We start from the raw sequence: 17,325 nt of genomic DNA on the forward strand, positions 1-17,325 counted from the left end.
GAGCACACAGAAACACCATTTACCTTCCTGCCACAGTGGTACTTTCACTGGTGTGCTTTCAAACTGCTAGGTTGTCAGGAGCTGGGACAGAGCAATGGGAGCTCACCCCGTCAAAGGGATTTGAACCACCAACCTTCAGATCAACAAGCCCAAGGGGCTCAGTGGTTTAGACCACAGCACCACCCATATCCTCTGCTGAACCATAAGGTTTATAGAGCAACTTACGTTGGGGGAAGCAAGTACCTTGGTGGGTTGCTCTTCTGCAATACCTTCATCCTCCCTTGCTCACACCATTCTGCAGGATACCATTTATCCAAACTTCCTACTACCATGTCCCTCCCACCCTCCCTGTCAACAGCAGCGACACACAATGTTGGGAAGCCAGGAGAGCAACACAGCCCCAGTCATGTTGGCCCACTGGCCATTACTTTCTGGAGGGTACCAGGTAGGGGTAGATTGGCCTAGAGGAAAGAACATGTGGTAGAACTCCCCAGACCAATAAGTAGACACCAAGACCCATCAACGTCAATTCCTGCATGTGTTACAAATCCCAAGTTCTCTTCAATAACAGTGACCTGTTTACTTGAGGTGACTGGTAACTTGTAACTCGCCAAGAGGATTTGACCGATTTAGAAACTGAGCAGACCTTATTATAGATGTCACACTACCTCCAGCCAGACTGTGGAGGCCGCAAGAGAGCCTTGCCAGCTAATATGCTTAAGGAAAGGCACTATGGCGAAACCGGATTAAGCTGGAACTATTTCTCTGAAAGCAGAAATGGGAAATTCCAAACAAGGTTTCTCAGATGGTTCATTGCCAGTTAGTCGAGCAGAAAGAGAGGGAGGGAGGAGGAAGGAAGGAAGAAAGAAAGAAATTAACCAAGCTGGGAAAAGTGAGAACGATTAGGAGAAAGTACTGAGGCCGCTTTTTAGGTTTCAACATGAAGCGAAAGGAATAGACAAGAATCAGAGAAATCTTCAAAGGCCTTCACTATGGAAGATTAAAACTGAAGACAAAAGAAACCTATCTTCCCTAAATTAGCCTGTCTGACATACATTATTGCATTAATAGAACCCATGAGTCAGAATGTCTGGGAGCCAGAGCCTACCCAAAGGCCACATTCACACCATGCATTTAAAGGGATACCATTTAAAACAGTGATGGCTTCCCCCAAAGAATTCTGGGAGCTGTGGTTTGTTTAAGGGTGCTCAGAGTTGTTGGGAGACCCTGATTCCCCTCCCACAGCTACAATTCCTGGTGTGGTTTAACAATCAGTGATTCCTTGCAGGGAACACTGGGCATTTGTACAGTCAAATGTTGATTCAGGTATTTTTATGACATTGGTATTTCATTCAGCGCTTTGCTGCTGTTTATTTCTTTCCTTCATTCAATGTGGTTGCCATATCTGACAAATTGTTTTTGGGTTTTTTTGTGATTCACATTGCACTTCAATCACTTCCACACCTTTGCCATGCCCCCGAAAGATTTAATTTATGTAAGGCTTTTTTATTAAAAAAAAAAATACCTTGGTGAGCAAAAATAATATTACAAGCTGGATTGTGGGAGAAACAGGCTGGGCAACCCCTTACGGAAGAAATTCCTCTGAGGAATAATCACATGTACTGTGAAACACTTGTGTTTAGGGCAAGGGGGAGAGACTTTCTTTTCTAAATGACAACCTTGAAAGCCAAATGAATTTTATATATAACTTGTGTCTGAACCATTTGTTGCAACTTTTTAATTGATGTTTTTATGAGATTAGTTCATTAAGTGGTTACCTGTGCTTTGATTTCCACAGGAAACTCAAACTAGTATAATCTTCTTACGCTCTTATATCGCACAACCAGCAACTATGGCTGATGTTTCAAAATACCAACTGATTCTGTCCCCCCTAAAATGAAATAAAAAGATTAAAAGAGGAAAAGAAGGCTGGTTATGGTTCCTTTAGTCCTGAGTATTCATCGAGATGAGAAAGTAGCATTTTAGTTCTCTCTCTCTCACACACACTCACACACACACACACACACTGGGGGAAGGGGACAAGTGACTAATTTAAGGAGACAGGTTAATTTTATTAAATACTTAGGGGCACTCCCAATAAGGCTTATGGAGTGACTCACCTGTGGACAGGACCTTTGAGACCTGGCAAATCTCACCTTCCGTGAACATGACTCACTTGCAGCTGGGCTTCCCACTTCCTGTTCTCTTTCCAGAAATAAAGCAAATCTTTGTTTTATCCACTGCCATATATATATATATATATATATATATATATATATATATATATCACATGCCTCTGGTTCTTCTTTCTGTGAGTGAATACAGGCAAGTGACCAAGTGGTAATTTACTATTGCCTTCATGTAATGGCAGGGTAAACCAGTTGCCAGAACCTGTGTGTAACTGGGTCCTCTTATTCTGGAGAGATTTATCATCCGCAGTCAGAGTTTGCACACACTATTTTTATTATTATTTTTCTGCTACAAAATTGTACCCACATGACCATGACATGACTAACAGAAAATGGTTCACTAGGGGTGCAATTGAAAAATGAGGTATGCTTTAGACTACATGCTATTTCAGAACATGAGCGTAGGACCATCAACTGACCGTCGTCGGACATATACTAATAACAAATTTATTCTCCAGGTATGGATCACATGTCCCTATTGGTGCAAGAGGTAGGCATCAACTCCCAGTCACGGCAACTAGACTGGTGACTGGGAGTTGCCACCAAGACCATAAAACACCGGTCTTGAAAGACCTACATTGGCTCCCAGTACGTTTCCGAGCACAATTCAAAGTGTTGGTGCTGAACTTTAAAGCCCTAAACAGCCTCAGCCCAGTATACCTGAAGGAGCATTTCCACCCCCATCATTCAGCCCGGACACTGAGGTCCAGCTCCGAGGGCCTTCTGGAGGTTCCCTCCCTGCGAGAAGTGAGGTTACAGGGAACCAGGCAGAGGGCCTTCTTGGTAGTGGCACCCGTCCTGTGGAACGCCCTCCCATCAGATGTCAAGGAAATAGACAACCATCTGACTTTTAGAAGACATCTGAAGACAGCCCTGTTTAGGGAAGTTTTTAATGTTTGATGTTTTATCGTGTTTTCCATATTATGTTGGGAGCTGCCCAGAGTGGCTGGGGAGACCCAGCCAGATGGACGGGGTATAAGTAATAAATTATCATCATCATCAATTGGTTTAGAAGTACAAAAACATCTCTGTGTGCCCTGAGCATGCTCAGCAGGTACTGCATGCTGACTGACAGTTCGGAGTGGGAAATATGGGAAGCTTGAGGGAAAGTGGAATGGAGTATCTTGAAATAAGGCAGGCAGGCATGGCTGGCTGGCAGGCAGGCAGGCAGCAAGAACAGGAGCACTCAACACTGCAACGTTTTGTTGTGGGTCCCATTTGTCAAGCACATGTAGCAACTGAACTTTATAGTCAAGCTTATTGTTACAGGGTTGGGGGAATGGATAATGCTGTGGGTCACCTTTAAGCCTTTCATTTTGTATCTGTAGGATGGGAGTCTATAGCAGAGGGAACTACTGAAGCGGTCAAACCAGTCCTTTGTTGGGTTAATGGGTCTCACCAACCTGTTAGACAACTTATTTACATGTCTAAAGAGTTGGTCAAGCACAGATATGTTGCCAGCGATGTCTCTAGAAGGAGGGGTAGGCCTCCCCTCCACACCTGGTTGAATTCTACCTCATCCTAGGAATAGGAGAACAATAAACTGGGACCTTATGAGACTGCATGAAGTTGGCAAAGTCTTGTTTGAATTAGGAAATATCTGAGTCAACTTTAGTTTTATCTAATCTGCATTCCGCAGAGATACTTTTCAAACCCCTTTTTATACAGAAATGATCTTTTACTAGGAACAGAAACAAGTATATTGATGAAATGTTCCCCACCGCCAGCACAAAATAAAAAATAAAAAGACATGTGCACCCCCTACTGGGGAAAACAATATTGACTAGAATGGCATCAATCTCATTTACAACACAAACATTCTCTGTTGTTTAGGAGCTGCAATTCAGCTGGAATGTTATGCTTTGTCTCCACAGGATACTTGTGTATACAGATACAGGAAAAATACATTTTTGTCAGAAATGACTACCCTCCAGATCTAGCCAGGTATCCATCCTCAGGTCATAGGGTCATCGATCAAGAAGTCTTGTAAACTAAATCAACATTTTTATGTCTGGTAAACATCTCCGTGCATGGGGAAAATATTGAGAGCTAATCCAGGGAGAATGTTACAGCAAAAAATAGTGCAATGCATCAACAATGTCTGGGAAATAGTCAAAGGGCTACATGACTGAAGGTTTCTTCCCTGACAGGAATTGCATTTTACATTCCTTAGCCTTATTGCATAACCATATGTGCAACAATATGTGAAATTAACAAAATATGGGGAAGTCTAAATGCCTTTCTTTCAGCAAGAGCCCAAAAGGTCATCATAATCAAGCTTTATTGTGATGACTGCAAATACTTATTTTTGTTTGTTTAATTTGATATGAAAAAAAATCATATGTAAGCCCAAAAGGCATGTTTTATATATTTCAGGGGGGGAACAGACACATGCTGTAGTAATTAATACACATTAGTTAATTCAATGACTTTTTAAAAAGACTTACGTGTTTTGAAAGCTGTTTTTCTACATTTCAGGGTTTACTGCTCACAGTAATGGGGTCTTAAGTGCAATTATATTTTTTAAACACAAGGTGACAGTAGATAACCAAAGATATTGTTGAACTCTTTGTAATCCGCTGTCCCCCATTCCCTAGTGCTGAAGTAAGGATCATTTTTATGTGAGCAAAACTGATAAATGAACTATTCTGTGTCTAATGGTTATTCCACAGATTATATAGCAGAAACATCTGGCTTTGGCCCAACAGTAACCGGAAACCATTCCTGACTCCCTGGTGGGCATGCATGTAGGATAAGCCGCCCCTTAAATAAATTTGTCTCATTGACATATTATAGGTTGTATGTAAAATGGGTCCTATTCCAAAAGGTAATACTAAACATGGCTTCAGGCGGATTCAGATGCATTCTACCTTTCCAGATGGTTTATACTGCACAAAGGGGAATTTTATATGCTGTTTTAATAGTACACTAATGACTATTAATGTTTCACTATATCTCTCTGCTCTTGTGCTTGCCTGGGAGTCAGAGCAGGGGATCGTCCCACATTGTCAATGTCTATGCAAAGTTAAGGGACAGCCAAGTCTGTTTTGACTGATAGCTAAATGGCCTTTATTCCCTCCATTCACGAATAACCACATTGGCTGGGAAATAAAACTGGGGAGCTTGCTCAGCCTGTAGCATCCTCTGCTTTGCTTATTCAGCAAGAGAGAGAGCAACCCAATGAACTTATTGATAAAGCTATTTGAGCAATTATGTAAAAGAGAAGTTATATCCTGCCTTTAGGAAGCTGTTTTAGACCAGATCAGGCTAGATCTAGCTAGCTGGCTAGTCTCATTTCATTCCACTTTGGTGGAATTTAAGGGTGGGGCATTTAGACTGAAACCACAAAAATATAAAAGGGGTGTGATAAAATGGTTCAGAAATGGAACCAATGTGATTGATGGGGAAGAGCTTACAATTCTTGGTGGGGGGGTGCTCTTCTCTGTCCACCACACCCTTTCTCATTTCTCTTTCTTTTTAGAGTTTTAAACTTCTGAACTTTGTTTGTTTCTGGTCTTGCCAACAGCTTCGGCGGCACAGAAACTGAGCTCCAGCAGCTGCCCCTTCACCCACCCGCCCTCCAACTACCATCCGTCCTTCACGCTCTAAAACATGTTAAAGAAAGGAGGGGGCAGTTGTCTAGTCCAACTGCTAGTGGCTCTCTAGGGTGTCAGGCAATTCTTCACCTGCTCCCTGTTCCTTTAAAGTGGAGGTGTCAAGTATGGAACCTTGGACTTCCCACCATTGTGCCTTCCCTTATCCCGACTATACAATACCAGACTACCCTTCATGCTAGTTAATTGTGTGTGCTTGAGGGCCTTTCAACAGATCACTTTTAGTCTGAAGAAAAATCAGCCAAGGAGCACCAGAAAGGGACATGATCCCAGCCACAATCCACAGCAATTCCCAGCTGAACGCAATTCTCTGAGCACACTTATCTACAAGTTTGTTCTGTGAGTGCAAACTCCTGTACCTGAACGAGAATTTGCTTTCCTATGCCCTTATCACTACCCAATATCCTATCATTTTGCCTATCTCACACAGAAAATGGTCCCTCAAAACCTTGTTTCCCAGATCAGACTGTTTGTGACTGAGAGGAAAAGGCTCCATCACAGCCTCTCTTCCTAGCCTTTTCCTCTCTTGCATGTTCCATTCCCTAATATTTCAAGTTTCCTTTTATTGTATTGTGTCATATTGTATTGTCAAGTTGTTTTCAGATTTTCCTCTGCACTGTGTTTTCATGTTATTTGTGTTTTTTTTCTATTTCTGCTGCATTTGTATTGGTTACACTTATCCCTTTTAATATATTTTGTATGTGTTTATATCAATAATTTCTTTATATTAAAAAAAGTTTCCTTTTATGAAGCAGAAGGGTGGGGGAGCATGGTTTTAGTCTTCGCTTGTAAAACAAGTATTATTTGAATTGATTGGGAACAAGGAAACATATTAAAAAGAGATGTGTGTTTATTAATGGGGTGAGAACCAGGAAATATTTCACTGTAAATGGGCGTTGTTTGCCAACCATAAAAGGCATTCATAAATAGAGATGATGCTCTCTGACAATAAAATAGACCTGCAGAGAGACTCGCATTAGCCAGTTTTAGCCAATCTCCAGACTGAAGCTCTTTCAGAACTTGAGGGTCCCATCTCTGCTTCTGAAGAGATGGCAACATGCTGGGACAAAGGTGCGCTCCAGCCCTCCAGTAAAGGAAATGGCATTCTGTCACCAACATGATAAACCAAAGGGGCCGTGCCAAGTCATCTTTAAATAATCTGTTGGTAACCTTGAAGGTTGATCACGTCAGGTGGGAACAAAATGATCTCTGTCCCTCTGACAACCACACTGAAGAGACCCCTGAGGGGTAAGCAAGCATTAGCAGATGCTGGATGAGACAGGGCTGTTTGTTTCTTGACACGCTATTAGTAAGCTAAACATAACTCTTAGCACTTAGGGGGATGGTGCAGGTGCAAAGGTCGCAGAGCAGAAGGTACCTTGGGAGAAAGAAACAGCTGCGCGCAATGGCTTCAGTACGTGAGCTTCCTAATGGGGGACGTGTGTTTGTGTATAAACTGGGTGGGTTTGTATGCCAATGGCTGGGAGCCACAAGAGGGGAGACTGTTGTTGTGCTCAGGTCCTGCTTTCAGGATTCCCATTAGGCAACTGGTTGGCCATTGTGAGAACAGGATGCTAGACTAGATGGGCCATTACTCTGATCCAGCAGACCACAACCCTCCAATGTTAACTGTCCCCCTCTGCATGTAGTTTGCCTCTGAACAGGGAAGGTCCACTGAGTTGCCTGCAGACCTATTTCCCAAGCATTGATCTAAACTTAAAAATCTAGACAAGGGGCCATCACACATCTACATTACAACTACATTAACAGTATCTACTCAGGAGAGCCAGTGTGGTGTAGTGGTTAAGAGCGGTGGACTCGTAATCTGGTGAACCGGGTTTGCGTCTCCACTCCTCCACATGCAGCTGCTGGGTGACCTTGGGCTAGTCACACTTCTTTGAAGTCTCTCAGCTTCACTCACCTCGCAGAGTGTTTGTTGTGGGGGAGGAAGGGAAAAGGAGAATGTTAGCCGCTTTGAGACTCCTTCGGGTAGTGATAAAGCGGGATATCAAATCCAAATTCTTCTTCTAAAAAAAACAACAACAGTGTCTACTCAGAATGAAGCCCTGCTGTCTTCAATGGACCTCACGCCAAGGTGAATGGGTATACAAGTCCAACAGAATATTCAAGTGCCTTAACTTAACTTGAACTAAACCTCTACCAGTGCAGGTAGCTCCCTGGGCTGAGGCTGCAGGTGTCAATGCTCCACATCTATTATTATTATTATTATTATTATTATTATTATTATTATTATTACCCCACCCTTCTGGCTGGGTTTCCCCAGGCACTCTGGGCGGCTCCCAACAGAACACTGAAAACACAATAAAACATCAAACATTAAAAACTTCACTAAACAGGGCTTCCTTCAGATGTCTTCTAAAAGTCAGATAATTGTTTATTTCCTTGACATCTGATGTGAGGGCGTTCCACAGGGTGGGCACCACTGCCGAGAAGGCCCTCTACCTTGTTCCCTGTAACCTCACTTCTCGCAGTGAGGGAACCACCAGAAGGCCCTTGGAGCTGGACCTCAGTGTCCAGACTGGACAATGGGGGTGGAGACGCTCCTTCAGGTATACTGGGCTGAGGCTGTTTAGGGCTTTAAAGTTCAGCACCGACCCTTTGAATTGTGCTCAGTATCTAAGTCCCAAGATGAGGTGACCCAGCAAATCCTGGTTCCTCGCTGCTGCTCACCCTGTTATGCCTTGAGGGAGGCTTCTCCAGGTCCCTCCACCTTCCCTCTGACTATTAGTTTTGGGTGAGCGAGGCAGGCAAGTTCAAAATAGACTCCATCCCTTGCCACTCTGGACCTAGTAGCCCTGAAGGTTTGGTCTAGAGGAGGAATGGGGAACCCATGGCCCTCCATATGTTGTTGGACTCCATATCCCATCAGTCCCTCCCACCTGGGCCAATAGTCATGGATGATGGGAGTTGTATTGTTTGGAAGGTGACAATTTTCCCCACCTCTGCTTTCTAACAACCAGAGTTGTGCCTCCACACTGAACTGGCTGAACAAAATTTGTACACATGTCTGTTCCCTGTACCTCATCCATTGCTGGGTGCAACGTTGTCCCAATATTCACAGTATGAAGAGGCTGGGTTGGGCGATACCTATTACATAGATATAGAATTAGTAACCAGTTTAATTCAGCATTGCCAAGAATTAAGGCAGCATATAGATATTAAAGTCAGGGCATTCCCATGATAAACAGCTGGTTGCTCTGAGCTTGGAAGATAGTGATACAGGAAAAATTGTATTGATTGAAGTTATTGTGCTAATGGGATGATATGGTTGGCCACAACCCAATGATTGCATTTAGCATACCGCAGTGGAATAGACAGAGAATGTGCTTGAAACGCATACCTATATTTCATTTGGCAAACTAATGAAAAGAACTTAAAACAAACATTAAAAATGAATCTTAAAATTAAACGTAATCATTAATCAAATTCAGCGACCCTTTAGCAAATATTCAAACCATCAGCAAATATCTGAGAAGCAGCAAAAAAATTAAAAAAACCTTTTCAGCTGAAAATATCCTATAAAGAGCAGAGTTTATTCCACCCAATGGAGAGTATGTTCACTAGCCAAAAACAATTCAATCTTTGCAGCCAATTAGCCTTTAAAAACCCAAGAGGCTTCGCTCAGATATCTTTGGGACTATGGTGGTTTTTTTAAGAGAGAGAGATTTGGATAGTTCCTGTGATCCTTATCGTAGTGGCACTGATCAGAACATTAAGGGATGCATCATATGATTGCATTGATCTGCACTGCCCGGGTTAATTTTTTTCATCACTCCTGCATATTGTTTCCCATTAGACTAGCCCAGCCTTCTTAAGTATATACAGTTTGATTTATGGCAGGTCTCCAGATGTTAATCATAGCACCAGAATCCATTCATGAGCTGTCCACAAGAGTACGAGGTCAGACACACTTGTGCAGGTTTCCCACAGTTTTGGTGCCAAGTTTGAGTGGCGGAGGAGCATGTAAAAGATCACGCATCAAGAGAACAGCAGAAAGGGCTCATACCTCTGGAAAGGAAACAGCAGATGAAGACCAACTGGTACATCAAGTGTTTTTACTAAACTGCAGTCTGGTGTATTATTATGATTATTATTACATTTCATTTGAGGAACACAGGGGGGTTTACAATATAAAAACACAAAAATACATAGCATATCCACATTTACCTTTCCTCCACTCTTTCTAGGCATGGTCCACAAATTAAAGCTCTGCGTATAAGCATCCTGTTTTGCTCTGGAGCAGTGTTTCCCAAACTTCAGTCTCCACCTGCTTTTGCACTACAATTCCCATCATCCCTGACCAGTGGTCTTGCTGGATGATGGGAGTTGTAGTCCAAAAACAGCTGGAGACCCAAGTTTGGGAAACACTGCAGTCTGGAGCTTTCCTCACAAAAAGCTGCTCTTTAAAGCTCAATTGGAGCAAACAGCAATCCGTGGGAAATTGTCTTTGCTCCAATTCATCTTTAAAGAGTGGGTTTTCATGGGGGAAGCTTGTAGCACACACACACAGAGAGACATGGAGCGTTAAAGCGCAGACATCTGCCTTGAAAGAGCAGGGCAGAAAGGTGAGTGTTAGCCCATAGTAACAAACAAAACACACCCAGTTTAAAAGGATATTGGTTGTTTAATTGACCAAAGGCCTGGGAGAAGATTATGAATGTGATACCAAGCCCAGATCACTCAGAAATCAGCTTATAAGCAGGAACAGCTCAGTTCCTTGAGAAAATGTATTAATTATGAATCATGCACTTGGCTGTCCCCATGGTATCAAAGATTACTTTGATGCTTCTAAAGGAATCAGCGTGGATACCTGACCTTTTGACACCTGCCAGGACAACTGACAGACTCGGCAAATCTACCTTTAAAATGGAACGTGCACTTCAAGTGATAGTCCCCAGGCAATCAAAGGGAATAAGTCATTCTTTTATTTTTATTTTTAAGTCAACTAAAAGGAGAGGCTGTTGTGTAAAAGAAAAGCCATTTTCCACGCTCAAGCTGTATTTTTTTTCAGCCACAAGGTGTCACAAGGACTACTGGGTAGATTGCTCCTTTGTTCCGCTCCAGATAGTCTCCCCAAACATTAGAGTCCTTTCACATTCAGAGCTGCGCAACACATAGTGCTCTTTGTGATTATTAGCATTTGTGTAATTTATCGTTCAGAATAGTATTCCCATACCTGTTACCTTCTAGATGTTCTTGTCCCATGACTCCCATAATCGCTGATATTTTTGGCCATGCTAACAGGGGCTGATAAGAGCTGGCGTTCCGCAACATCTGAAAGACCCTTAATTGGGGGAAACTGATCTAAAGTAATTGGGGGAGTCTGATAGAACCATAGCTGGAGGGAGGCTGGACGGGGTTTTTTTTTAATCATTTGCCCTTACTATGGTCACAACCTCTCCCACGGCTGCTATGTGCCTCAAGCCATTGGCACCAGTTTTTAAAAAAAAGTCATCTAATGGATCCACGGTCCTAAAAGGGCAGGTTGCCAGGTTCACACATGTACATATTTATTTTTTTATTGCTTGCCAGTCAGTTCTTGCCAGTCTCAATATTCAGTGATTGACAGCTGAACCACTGAACCACTGGAAAAGCATTGTGTGTTGGAGGCAAGAAGGAAGTCCCATTTGTTGTCACCTGAGACTGAGAAAGTTTTAAGAAGAGGTTGTATCGATGCTGTTTTCTATTTTGTTTTACATGAAGTTATATATTTTGAAAGCTGTAAGCTACTTGTAAGGAGTTGTCCTGAAAGGTGGAGTATAAATAAATAAAATGATGATTATATAATGATGTAGAGGACCTTCCAACAGTTTGACTTCACCCCCAAAGGGACACTCCTCCATTGTCTTCCGAGACAGATGACAAGAAGAAGAAGAAGAAGAAGAAGAAGAAGAAGAAGAAGAAGAAGAAGAAGAGAAGATAGATGTGTGTGTGTGTGTGTGTGTGTGTGAGAGAGAGAGAGAGAGAGAGAGAGAGAGAGAGAGAGAGAGAGAGAGAGAGAGAGAGAGAGAATACAGTGGTACCTCAGGTTACATATGCTTCAGGTTACAAATGTTTCAGGTTACAGACTCCACTAACCCAGAAATAGTACTTCGAGTTAAGAACTTTGCTTCAGGATGAGAACAGAAATCGTGCAGCAGTGGCGCGGCAGCAGCAGGAGGCCCCATTAGCTAAAGTGGTGCTTCAGGTTAAGAAAGGTTTCAGGTTAAGAACGGACCTCCGGAACAAATTAAGTACGTAACCAGAGGTACCCCTGTACTTGCCAGGCTGACAAGCCTTTTCACATTGCAGATAAGGTTACCTAAATGAAACTAGAAATCTATCCCCTCCCCCCCCCCCAATTTTCACATTAATTGTCATGACCCAAGTAGCAAAGCGCCTGATTTGAATGAAGATGATCCCACCTTCAATTCCTGCCCTCTCCAGGTAGGGCTAAGAATACTCTCTGCCCAAAACCCTGGACAGCCCTTGCCACTTTGTGTACACTGGACAAGATGAACCAAGGGTCTGGCTCATTAAAAGGCAGCTTCCGAATCCGTGAGACACTTTCCTCTAGGAAAAAAAGGAAGAAAAGACTGCATATACAGTATGTAAAAGTGTCGTGGTTGTTGTTTAAACTTACACAACCGCACCTACCTCACTGGATTGTTGTACAGACGAATGAGCTAACATGTGGGAAGTTATTGCAACATTCAAAATCTCTGGCCACAGTGTTGATCTCTTTTTTTAACTTGCCGTGATACTGGAAAATGCAGTGATGAAAATGACTGAAATGTGCCAGGCACATATCTGTGCATCTGTCCTCTGCCTGCCTGTGTCAGCAGCACATGTCAAAAGTCTTTTAAGCCAGAAGGCAGTTGTGCGCCATGAAGGTGTCATAAGATTAGAGTCACTAGACACTTTGTTCTGTGAGCGGCGGAAGTTCCCTGCTTCTCCTTCCACTGCATCATCCATTCAGTCTGACTGCCAAAGCCAGTTTGTTCGTGTTTTGGATGCACAAGACCTATCAATCATCCTACTGGTTGCTTAACATGACTCTCCAGATTGCTTGTTTATGACGCTGCTCCCGCACCTGAAGCATGATCAGAATGCCCACAATGCTGGAAAACATCACTCGGTTAACTACAGTAATCAGGAAACCTGATTCTCTGCATAAAGCATTGAAGTTGGCTGAAAAAGCTGTTTTGAAACAACTTTTACAGGTAGGGAGAGAATAGGTGTGGTTATATGAAGGCAGGCACATATAGCCTGCATGAAAACTGAAAGTCCTGTCAGAAAGCACAGGTGAATAAAGACAGCTTGGTTGCCATGAAGGAAAGACGACTTCCTAGCAAGAGAGGCTTTGATCGGATTGGTAATGAGTCGCAAAGGTTAGTTCTAAGCTAACACAAAATACATTTGAGTCTCCTATTGTTACTGATGAGATTTTACAGAGATGTGCATATGCTAGCTGTTGTATTTTTAGTTCTGAGACTGACAATTAAATGCTATTTATGTAGCCGAATATGAAAGATTAATTATTGCGCACGGGGAGGCGTGCACTGCAAAGTCTCCAGGGCCCAAAGGAGGGCAGTGGTATCATCATTTCATCTACATGCTGAAGAATTTGGAGCAAGTTTACGGGGGCCTAGGCACCGTGGGTCTCTCAGCACATGCCAAAAATCAATTGCTGAATCTGTTCCATATGTCTTAATCCACTCCAGGGGTTCAGCAGAGAAGAGTGGTAATGCATTCATGCCCCTTTCTGCCAAAACCCTTTTAAAGTGTTGCTTGCATTTCCATTCATCCCTATTAATTATCTGCGGTATCTTACTGCAAGGTAACAGAATTTATAACACGTTGAATGGTGGGCATGTTGCCACACTGAATTTTGTTTCATCTTTGGTAGGTTTTCATGACATTTTTAGAGATGTCTAGCTGAAAGCCTCTGTATGATCCCGTGACTATTCTCTTGACTGGATTTAAATCAAGACTTTCTGTTGAAGTGACTTGTGGGTATTTTATACCTGAAAAGCACTGCATATGAGCTAATGTGGAAGCTCTACCTGTAGACTTAGTTCTGCGGTCACCAATAGATGCTGGAGCTGTCATAATGCATAACCATGCACAAACCAACCCCCCAAGTTATGAGGAAAAGGAGCAGGTAGAATAAATACCAGCACTGCCTAAGGGCACATTGTACCCTGTTTTGCTGAAGCCAAGCAGATCTTGGTCTGGCCAGTGTTCGGATGGGAGATTTGTGGGATGTAACGTAAGCAGTCAAGTACAACACTTCCTATTTGCCCAGAGTGGAGGTGCGGTGGGGGGTGTTACTCCACCCAGGAGGACTTCCTGTGACACCTGGTCTGGAGCTTCCTCCCTCTGCATGTGACCAGGTAGGTGGACATGACCCTGAAAGACCCCATAAAAGGGGCTGGTCACACAGCCATCTTCCTCTTTTAACTCTTCTTCTTCTTGATGCCATCATCTCTTGATACTGATGTATTTTGCTGTCTGCTGGTTCTCAGCCATCAGGACATGGGCTCATTCCCATATGGGATGAACTCAAACCCTTTTCTGTAACTCTAAGCTAAAGCCTGCCTTCAGGGATCCAACTGTGAACTGAACGTAAGTAAACTTCTTATTACTTTTAAAAGAAGATTGTTGTGTCTTCATTCTTTTTAAGAGGAATAAAAGGGGACTTACCTTAGTGAGGACCTCACTTGGGAAATCAACATAGGTGGTCAGAAAGGCCCAACAGAGACTCCATTTCCTCAGGGTCTTGCGAAAGAATAATGTTAAACAACAATTGATGAACTCCTTTTACCGGTCCACAATAGAAAGTGTCCTTTCATATTGTATCACAGTGTGGTATGCTGACCTGACAGCCACAGACAGAAAGTCTCTACAGAGGGTGGTGAATACAGCATATGATCTCATGGGCTGTCCCTTGAGTCCGCTCAATGACATTGCAAGGGATAGTTGCCTTAGGAGAACAAGAAAAATTCTCAGTGATGACTCACACCCCGCCACCACCTCTTTAATCTTCTGCCCTCAGGCAGCTGTACCAACAGGCTAAAAAATAGCTTCTATCTGTGGGCTGGTAGGCTGTTGAATGGAAAATAACATAGCGAAATTGACTTGTGAGGTGGTATGTTGTTCAATAAGAGATTGAGTGTTGCGGGTGGGGGAGGCCCGTTTAATTTCATTGTACACGAGAATAAAGGTATTATTATTACCAGGAACAAAACCCAATCAGGACAAAGCCAGATTGGATTGCTTAAGTAAAGAGATTCAAACAACTCTACCAACTAGCTTCCTGTTATATGCTGGGGAATATATTCTGCTGCTGTCTCACAAGCATGAGTGAGGAAGGATAATATTTAATCAATATATCCTCTCCTAGTATCCACAACATTCCCACAAGATTGCCTCGGAATCCCATGTGCATTGTCTTGAGCTTCATGACAGAAGAAATATGGAGTATAAGATGTAGTAAATAAAAATAAATAATACTCCACAGTCATGGGTCAAGGTCTTTGCCAACATTGCTGATGGTGATCCTTGATTGGATATATGTAGATGATTGTTTCAGTGGCATGCAGTGAAATTTTTCGGAGGGGAAAAGTTAAGGCTAGAGGGGGCAGCTTGTGAGGGTGATGGGGGTGACTTTGTGACATCACAAACATCACACCTCCCTCCCTAAGCTGGACAGAAGCTTCCTGGGCTTTGGAGAGGAGGCTCCAAGCCTCCAACAAGATTCTGGAGCCCTCCTTCTCAAACCTGGTTTTCGGAAGGTGGTGGGAGGCTAGCCTAGTCTCACTAGTCCACTGACTACACACCACTCACTTCCACCCTGTATTCCCTTGCCTGGAAATAAGCCCCATTGAACACATTGCACTGCCTGTCTGTATCTTGAGTCTGTTTCCTCCATTCCCTGTCCAAGAGGACCTAGTACAATTGCTTTAAAATAATTGTTCCTCTTCTTCACCACCCCACTCCCACGTAAAGGAAAAAGACATTCTGGGCCCAGTGAGAAAGAAGAAGTCAGCTCGGAGATGAAGGCCAAAATGTACTGCCAGATCCTTAAAAGGATGAAATCTTTATTAAAGACATTAAGTACAGGAGGAGCCATTAAGGAAATGGGTATTTTGAAAGATATCAATGACCTTAACTTGATGAATCATTAAGTGTCCTTACACCAAAGCGTTTCCCCCGTCTGCCATGCAAGGGGACGGGCAAGGTGGAATCCTTAACAGCTGCACTGCTGTTGTCCGCCTCCCAAAAGCACAGGAGCCCCATTAGAAGAAGGTTGGCAGCCCCTTGCATCTGCCTTGCTTTCTGAGGTCACTCCATCTCTGACTTCGAGATTGTCAGGCTGATCTTCAGGTTGTCCTCAGGATGGGACTTTCACTGGGAAGGTCCCCAAAGAGTTCTCCTCTCTCTCTCTCTCTCTCTCTCTCTCACACACACACACACACACACACACACACACACACACACCCCAGGCTCTGGACCTGCATTTTATCCATACTCTGGAAGCCTGAGAGAGGAAAGGGGGCAGGATCCTTAGAGCTCATGAGCCCTCTGGTTCCTGGTGGGGTGAACCATATCACTGGGCTGCAGGACAAATAGAAGCAGGGTGATGGACAATGAGCAAATGAAGATGGGGATGGATTGAAGGGGAGTAGGTCAATGGACTTAGTAAATCTGAGTCACAGAAGAGCTAGGCAGTTTTGACACCAGGTGTCAAAAAAGGTTATTTATGTATGCTACTACTGTGGCCCTTGTTTCGTTAGTCCCAACATGGAAAACGAGTGAGGTCCCAACTAAACAAGAATGGCAACTTAAGTTGACAGAATATGTGCAGCTTGCAGACTTAACATATGAAATAAGAGAACAAGAAGAACATACGTTTAGAGAAGATTGGACAATGTTAATTGAATATATGGGAAATAACTGTGTACAGCTAAAAACGCTGGCAGCATTAAGATAAATTCAATAGTGTAAATAAGTTTTGATGGATGTACTAATGGAATACTGAATGGTTTAGCTTACCTAAAATATGCAGGGGTTTATGATATGTAAAATGAACCATGAAAACAGAAGATGGGAAGTCATTGGTGTTTTAAGGGTTTTTAAGTGAGTATTCTAAGTTGTAAAACAGAAAATTTAAGAAAATTATATTTTTTAAAAAAGAAGAAGAGCCAGGCAGTTAACTACGATTGAGTCTTGCACTGCACTATTAGAGGTGTGTCTATGATGGTGGGTCTCCTCCCAGCTCTTGATACAGAGTGCTTGTATCAAAGGTTCAGTCTGGTGACCTCATGTGTGACCAAACCACCCAGACCTGGTCCCTATAGCTGGTTCCATCCTGGTTAGGCATGGGTTTCTTGGTTAGATGCCTGTAGGATTTCAAAGGCTCATAAACCTCTTCAATGAAGTACGCTATGGTGTGGGAGGTTATAGATTCTATCGTGTGGGAAGTGGTAGGTTGCGATCCTGTCAATCATATGGATGAA

At 43.0% G+C, this 17,325-nt stretch overlaps 1 long non-coding RNA gene across 2 annotated transcripts; it reads right to left on the reverse strand.

Moving 5' to 3' along the window:
• Nucleotides 1-6,635: 6,635 nt before the first annotated feature.
• On the reverse strand, nt 6,636-14,724 carry LOC307217402. 2 transcript variants are annotated; one of them, XR_013839595.1, is made up of 6 exons: nt 14,510-14,724; nt 11,001-11,128; nt 9,648-9,832; nt 8,845-8,911; nt 8,066-8,114; nt 6,636-6,887 (listed from the first exon to the last, which is right to left on the reverse strand). It is a non-coding gene; the product is annotated as an uncharacterized lncRNA (long non-coding RNA). The 2 variants fall into 2 exon arrangements; XR_013839594.1 differs by lacking the exon at nt 11,001-11,128.
• Between the last annotated feature and the right edge of the window lie 2,601 nt (nt 14,725-17,325).

Source organism: Podarcis cretensis (genome assembly GCF_951804945.1).
Source record: "Podarcis cretensis genome assembly, chromosome: 5".
NCBI lineage: Eukaryota > Metazoa > Chordata > Lepidosauria > Squamata > Lacertidae > Podarcis > Podarcis cretensis.